Genomic DNA, 7379 nt, shown 5'->3' on the forward strand with positions numbered 1-7379 from the left:
TAAACTGGTGAGCATAAAAGACTACTTTCAAAAACATTTTAAAAATCTTACCACTCCAAACCTTTAAACAGTGTTTATTCCTTAATGTTTAAATTACCTTTTTAACCTAAAAATGAGCAAAGTAACAAACACCATCCTGGTCTAACTGATCTGTTTACATCTTTGGTAGCCCTCTTACCAGAAACATGCGGAAGCCCGTTTTTGCCACTGAATTAAAATTAATAAAAAAAAAAAAAAAAAAGGTCAGATTTTTTTTCCCCCTCAGAATTGTGATACAGAGTTTGCATCTCTCAATTCTTTTTTTCTCAAAATTGTGAGATATAAACTCACAATTGCGAGTTATAAAGTCCAATTTTGAGGGGGGAAAAAGACTCAGAATTGTGTTCTCAGAATTGTGAGTTTACACCTCACAATTCTGAATTAATAGTTTGCAATTGCACATTACAAATATAAACTCGGAATTCTAAGAAAAAAGTTTATATCTTATATCTGACTTTATAACACGCAATTGTGAGTTCATGTCATGCAATTCTGAGAAAAATGTCAGAATTGTGAGTTTATCTTGCAATTCTGACTTTATTTCTCAGAATTGTAAGTTTATATCTCGCTATTCTGACTTCATTTCTCAGAACTGAGACTATTTTTCAGAATTGCAAGTTTATATCTCGCAATTCTGACTTCATTTCTCAGAATTGCAACTTTATATCGTACAGTTCTGACTTAATTTCTCAGAATTGCAACCTCATTTCTTAGAATTGTGACTTCTCAGAATTGCAAGTTTATTTCTCACAATTTCTCACAACTTCATTTTTCAGATTTGCGACTTTATTTCTTAGAATTGTGAGTTTATATCTAACAAATCTACCTTCATTTCTTAGAATTGCAACTTTACTTCTCAGATTTGTGACTTTATTTCTCAAAACTGAGTTTATAATATTCATTTCTCAGAACTGCGACTTTATTTCCCAGATTTGTGACTTGACTTCTCAGAATTGTGTGTATTACTAGCAATTCTGACTAAATTTCTCAGAACTGCGACTTTATTTCTCTGATTTGCGATTTCGTTTCTCATTGTGAATTTAGATCTCACAATTCTATTTCTCAGAATTGCCATTTTATTTTTATTTTTCAGAATTGTGACTTAATTTCTTAGTTTTGCAACTTCATTTCTTTATTTTTCAATTTATTTTTCATAATTGCGACTTTATTTTTCAGATTTGAGAGTTTATATATTAATTTCTCAGAATTGAGAAATATTCATTTCTATATGTATTCAGAATTGTGGCTTCATTTCCCAGAATTGCACATTTATTTCTCAGAATTGCGACTTCATTTCTAAGAATTGAGAGTTTATATATTAATTTCTCAGAATTAAGAGTTTAATGTTCATTTCTATATATATTCAGAATTACGACTTTATTTCTCAGAATTGCGACTTTATATCTCACTGTAAAGTCAGAATTGTGAGATTAAAAAATTGCAATTATATTTAAAAAAAAAAAATGTTGTGTCGGAAACGGGCTTCCAGAGTAACGTGATGTGAAATATGTAGTAAAACATTTTTTAGTTAACATTTTCTGTGGTCATAGTAATACCCTTGTTATGCCTGCTTATCTGTGACATTGCATGTTTATTCATAAGAGTAAGATAAATGGATGGATGATTATGCAGCCTAATAGCTATATTGAAATACTAATTCAGAGACATTGAAAGTGAATCATTTTTTGATTTACTAGCCAGTCGGTGAGTTTATTTAGATATTTGGACCACTGGAAAATCGCAAAGTTTGTACACCTTTTTGAATGATTCATTTAAAAATGATTCATAAAAGTCATTAATTGGTAAATTGGACTACACACAGTGTAAAAAACAATTTGTTGAGTCAACTTAAAATAATTTGTAACCTGGCTGCCTTAAAATTTTAAGTTCAGTCAACTTTATTGTTTATTTAACTTGAAATGTTAAATTATACTAAGTGACAACTTAGATATTTGAGTTGCATCAACTTAAAATTTTAAGGTAGCTGGGTTACTTACCCATCTGTTAAGTTTAGCAAACACAAATATCTAAGTTGTTACTTAATACAACTTAACATTTCAAGTTGAATAAACTTATTTTAGTTGACTGAACTTAAAATTTTAAGGCAGCTGGGTAACAAATTATTTTAAGCTGACTCAACAAATTGTGTTTTTTATTTTTTACAGTGCAGGTCGCATGTTTGCTTTTTGAGCGAAGCATGAGAAGTAGCACCCCTAAAAAAAACAAAAGCACTACGGGGAATGCTGATGCAATCTGTGAATGCAACACACTTGTGCTGCGTCATGTGAGAAATATGTAAATACAAGTTATATTTTTCATATTTCTAACATGGTATGAATGCATCACTCTCGCATCTTGCGGTAGGCCTAACCACCTTTGAATACCGCTGATATAGGAATCTGCTTCTCCTCATTACTTCACTTGATCTTCCACATAACAATCAAACAAACATGAAACCTGACCTCTTACATGACGCTTTAAGTCTTTTGACCATTGATGGGCATCTGTGCCAGTAGCTTTATATCAGCTGCCAGGCCCTCCAGTGTTTGAGAGGCGCTTGTATGCAGTTCTCAGTCAGCTGGTCACCCCCAGGGACAAGCAAAGTGGAGCAGTTGTTGAGGAAATGATCCTTTTTCCTGGCTCTAAGGCAAGGGAATACTGGGTTACAGTGTGAGAAACCTGTGCGGTTGTGTTTGACTGGTTCTTTGACATCTCCCAGTGGGAACACCACACCCCTGTGCTGTCTACATGGCTGACATGGGCTTTGAGGTACCTTGATTTCTTATTCTAATACCTTCTCTGAGGTAACAGTCCTTCATTTCATATGGTCTCATGTCTTAATGTGGTAAGGAGATAAAGTGGATAGTACAAAACATACTTGTGCAACCGACCGCCCTGTGATTTACAATAACTTTGTGGAACCAACCGCAGTGTTATTTACAATAACTCTTCCGGCATGCATGTTTCAGTCTATACACCAGGCAACAATGGAAACAAACACAGGAAAACACAACTCCTTTCCTGCTAGTTGCTATGCCGATTCTGAGCGTCACTGACAATTTTTCAGTCTAAACAGTCATTTTGTACAATATAAACCCAATATCCACATTGAAGATCACCACCAGATATATATTATACCATTTAAAAATGTCTTGTGCTCACCAAGGTTGCAGTTATTTGATCAAAAATACAGTAAAAACAATAATATTGTGAATATTGTGAACAACTTTTTTTATTTTAGTATATTTTAAAATGTATTTTGTCCTGTGATGTCAAAGCTGAATTTTAAAATGAAAATAAAGCTTAAAAGAGCAGTGTTTATTTGAAACAGAGATCTTTTTTCAAACATTCTAAATGTCTAAATTGTCACTTTTGATGAGTTTAAGTGGTTCTCACTGAACAGAAGTATTAATTTCAATAAAAAAAAAGAATTACTGACCCCAAACTTGAATCCAGATGGTACTGTATGATTTAAACTTAAACTTAAGTTTGAGTTGATTTGAGACAAAGCACATTATGTTTATCTCTACCTTGTCTAACCGCATTAAAATGTGTCTGGAGCTCTCTCATAATGTTTAAGTAAGACATCTGTGCGTTTTAGTGTAATCCTACACTGCACGGACCCGGATATCTCCCTCATTGATGTGAAAAGCACTAACACAGAACAGGAAGTCCAAGGGAGGCAGTTCCTGCATGGATGTAGTCACCCTGGTGCAGGGTCACTGGAAGCAGCAGGAGTCCTTTAACATACCAGCATTCACCTAAGTAACCTCTAATACATGCTACCTTTGAAGTTGGTTTTTACAAGGCATTTGGAAGGCTGATTGTTCCATGCTGCTGTGATTTTTTTTGAAATCTTCATTAAAGCACATGAAAGTCAATGACCGGACACTACTTACGAGGTGACAGATGATACGGTGCAGAAATCTGAATATACATGATACATGATATAATTTTTCAATCATCTTAAATATTCAAAACACTGTGTAAAACCCTAAGAACAAACATTATTAAGTGCACCTGCAGCAGAGCCAATTTGTGTGTGTTCCCGTCTTGCTGTACACCCTACAATTACTCTAGCGCTTGGGTTCAAACTCTCACTCCACTGTGAATATCACCATGATCAGGCTTGTGTTTGTATAAGAGCCCCTCACAATTGGAAAGAATTTTCTGTAGCACTGGACTGCTGTTTGTATCTGACATGTATCCCTGAGCTCAATTTATCATGACGTGTAATAAAATATTGTGATAAAATTACAAAAGAATTAGCATATTGATTGATCATTTTTCAATGTTTTGCATGCCACATAAACTTTGACTGACACTGTCATATTTTATTTTCTAAAACAAATGATGTACAACCATATCAAGATATACTTTGAAATGGCTTATATAACCCCAGATCCTGTAAACTAGGTTGTGTACTGTCCGGTAAAACAAAATAAAGCATTCTGAGCATAACATTTGTTCAATCAGTGCCCTGATTGGCTTACTCTATTGGCAAATACTGAAATATCCCAGAATTGAAGTCACCAGTTCATCCATTTCAAAATCACTCATAGAGCATATGCTATGTCATACAGAACATGGGCTTAACATCAAAATGCTGCAGTTGGTACAGTGTATCATATGTTTTGGAAAAAATCAAGAGATAAATCATTTATGGACTCAAGTTTGCTGTGCTTTAGAAAAACTGATTGCGTTTAATGTCTCTCTGGATCCTTGCCTGTGCCTTTTGAATGATGAACTATGGAGCAATGGACAAACAGATCCTCTTTTTGGGCTTTACTACAGCAAAGAAGAGAATACTCAAAATACTCAAGATACAGTAGACTCATAGTGGAATGGCCTTTAGCCAAATTTAATAAAGCAATGCCAAGAACAGTACAAGTTTGATTGAAATGCAAAATCTTTTCATGACCAGTTTACTGGGTGATAAACATATTTCTGTAAAACTATATTAAGTAAGTTTTTTACTTAATTTCTGTATGGGCTTCGTGCATTTTTTATGAGTTGGCTAAATTAATTTGCACATTTTTTGTTAAACGATTTGCTAAATCGTACGTATTTAGTTCCCCTTTTGTTCCTCAGACATTTTTTGAACTCTTCCCCCTGATTTGTTATAACTTAGTACTCCAAATGTTTTTCCCGGTTTTTTCGTACAGCCCAAAACATGACGATAATTGACCATTTTCAGCAGCAATAATCAGCAAAATATGCAAGTTTCATTTGGTTTAGTGGCAATGTTTATGCCTAGGCCACAAATATGGCCGACTGCTGACATGTCGTGAAAACACTTGTGTCGTTTAAACTCATCACTGGGGTCTAGACAAATCATACAAAATTGTACAAGCGAGGTTGTACGAATTTGTACGAATAAGCCACCTCTTAAAAAACGTACAAATTGGTATGTCATATGGATGCTTTCAATATTTATAAGCAGTGTTGATGGTGTCTCTTCATAGTTTTTTTTTTAACAAAGAAAATTACACAAACACACAGAAATAAAATTTGCACAGTCACAACCTCATTTTGATGCATCTGCAACACTCCACATTGATTTTTCTTTGACGTCTAATGGCATTCTTAACTGCCTTTTATACATCAGCTCACACCATAAAGTTTTAACAGGAAGCAGTGAAGAGTGTCTTTGATCCGGTTTACTGCAGAAGGGTACACGTGCACTCATAATGAAAGAGTAATGAAGGGGTCATGTTTCAGTCTGAAAGAGAAAAATCACCGTCAAAGGCAAGTGAACAGACAAAATATGGCTCTAAGAATGCAATTTGTAGTCTAAATGTTCTAACTTTGCACTGGGCTAAACTAAGTAGGATATTCAAATGTACGTACTAGGTCAACAATACTCACAGTCCGTTTGCTCTATAGTGGTAATTAACTCCATTTCATTCCCCTGTGGACATCTAAACTTTACAATTCTTCTGAAAAGATAATGAGAACATCTGTGAAGACAGAATTTGAAAAAACGTCTGGGTAATAGGAATATATATTATATATACACCATCCCTAATGCATTATGAAAAAAATGCTTTCCCTAAAAACAACATGTTGATTGCGGTTCTGTTGAATTCTTTCCCAGAGCATTAAAGCTTTGAATCAAACTGACTTTGGAGAAATTGGATATATACAAAGAAAATGACCGGTCCTGATGTGGTTGTGGTCAGAACAGATGCTTTGACTCATTTTAAAACAGATGCATAAAGACACAAGGTCTTATTCATTGAAAATGATTACTGGCAGGGGTCTTTAAATGCATTATATGGCAATCTTCCAAAGAGTGTGCGGTCATGCACGTCTACCTTTAACATGATTTATGGTGGGAAGAGGGAATGTATTCTTTACATACATTGAGGAAACACAATATCCTTTTCCACTGCTAGACCTTCGCCCTATGGCCATACATATATTTCAGCCACCTTTTGATCTGTCTGTCATATGCCAGAACTTCAGGTTTGATTTCAGGCATCTAATACATGAGACAAAGCTTGAGTTTAAACTTAACACAGTTATTTCAGATATTTCTGATACTTCAGTCTCAGTATTCATGCTTCTTACACTCACCACATTATTGATGATAGTGTGATACAGGGTTAGTTGTATAATCAGACTATTAAAATAAAGGTTCTTTGGCACTGATGGTTCCATGAAGAACCTTTAACATCTATGGAAACTTTCACATGCACAAAATGATCTTTATAGTGGAAAAAGGTTCTTCATATTATTAAAATGTTCTTCACACTAGATAAAAATGATTATTTTAAGAACTGTTCACTGAAAAAACAAAAAATGTACTTTTATGGCATTGTTGCGAAAACACCCATTTAGAACCTTTTACAAGGTTTTAAGTCATAATTCCACTTACGCAAAAGTGTTTTCTCTGGCAGACAGTTTCAAACTCTTAGTTCAAATATTTCTTAAAGGGAACACCAGACTTGTATGGCTTTATTTAAAACATAAATAATGTCTATTACTGAAATATGTAGTAGAAAACCCATGAAAAATTTATGTTACTTAAAAAATCCACATAATTTTATACATATTTTCTACTATGGGGGGCACCATTAAGATGTGAAATATTGTGGCGCTACCTGTTGCTATTTTTACCACAACACAACTTGGGATAATTAAATACTGATACGATGACCACAGCTACTGAATATAAGCGTAGACTTAAACCAAATGCCGTACCACTGATTTTCCCCACAAGTCTAAACGCCCCTGGATTTCAGTAGAAATCTGTGCTGAAAGACTCTTTTAGTGGCTGTGGTGTCATGACAAGCGTCAACATGTTTACATCCTGACAGGGCATCTAGTGTTTATTG

This window comes from Labeo rohita, chromosome 13 (genome assembly GCF_022985175.1).
Source record: "Labeo rohita strain BAU-BD-2019 chromosome 13, IGBB_LRoh.1.0, whole genome shotgun sequence".
NCBI classification, from domain to species: Eukaryota; Metazoa; Chordata; class Actinopteri; order Cypriniformes; family Cyprinidae; genus Labeo; species Labeo rohita.